The following is a 1,343-nucleotide window of genomic DNA, read 5'->3' on the forward strand; positions in this document are numbered from 1 at the left end:
GTGATGTAATTTGTGGATCACGAAAACATGAAGTCTTAAAGGGAAAAGTTACCAAAAATTGAGAAAATATGCCAAATATAACATAACCATACAAAACCAGTGATTTTAAAAATAAGACAAATGTTTTAATTATTAAATATTTAAATTATTAAACTTAAAAAACTAATGCATCCTAGTAATATTTTGATCAGACAGTTTATGGAATAAAACTTCAAGTATTATTGATAGGTTAGAAATAAACTTGAATGAATGGTTATAAAAGCATGTGGCTTGGTGAAAAATTAAACAAATATTGAAGGTGTTTTTTTTCCCCCAAATTCAGCTTACTTAATTCTGAATATTTTTCAGAATACAACAACGTGATTTTAAAGTTGACTTAGAATTATTGTACAATGAAGATTACCCTCCTTCAAAAGTAGTAAAAAGATGAGAAATGGGAAAGGAATAGAGTAGACCTCTCAAATGCTAAAATATAAAGAACCTCCCCCACCCCCACACAAGCAAAATTATACTAATTAAAATAGAGGATATGGCTGCAACAACATATTTCTAGCATAGGGTAGCTTAGAAGAATGTATAAAACACTGTAAAGTTGTATTTCAAGTAAACCATTTTCCAAATAATATTTCTAGCATGCTGACAATTTTTTTCTTGGTAAAAACACTAACATGGAATATTATTATTAAACATTCATACATTTGCATAGAAAAAGTATTTGGAAGCATTAGCAGAAATTTTACTAGTAGTTGTCTAATTAGTGAGAATTAGGAAGATTCATTTTCTATTTATTTGTATCTACTTTTCTATAAAACATACACATTCTGTTTTAAATAAAAAAGGGTGTGTGTGGAGAGATGCAAGCAAATAAGAATAATCTGAGCAGCCTAAAAGGTGAGCCTCACAGGGGAGAGGTGTGAGTGTTGGTATTCCAGCTGGCTCCCCACAGAGGTGCTTTCCAAGTGCTCAACTCAAGGGATAAGCATTGCCTTTTCCTAAGGGAGCCATTCCCTACCAGATGTGGCTAAGAGCTACGGAGGGCCAGTATCACTCTTCTGGGCCTCCAGAGACTCATCCCACCTAGTGCATATCAGGAACACATCAAACTTGGAATCTCCCCACTTTGTTTTCTTTTTAAAAAAAAGCTTTTTCTATCCTAATGCTCCTAAATACCTATAACTGAATATTAAGAACCACGTTGCTGACTTTAGTATTTTTTAGGCTTCTTTTAAAAATATATATGTAGGGGCCGGCCAAGTGGCGTAATGGTTAAGAACTGGCTTGGGACGCCAGAGGGCCCCGGTTCGGATCCCACATATGAGGGCCAGGGACATTGCCCTCTACAG

Source organism: Hipposideros armiger, unplaced genomic scaffold, assembly GCF_001890085.2.
Source record: "Hipposideros armiger isolate ML-2016 unplaced genomic scaffold, ASM189008v1 scaffold_525, whole genome shotgun sequence".
Classification (NCBI taxonomy): domain Eukaryota; kingdom Metazoa; phylum Chordata; class Mammalia; order Chiroptera; family Hipposideridae; genus Hipposideros; species Hipposideros armiger.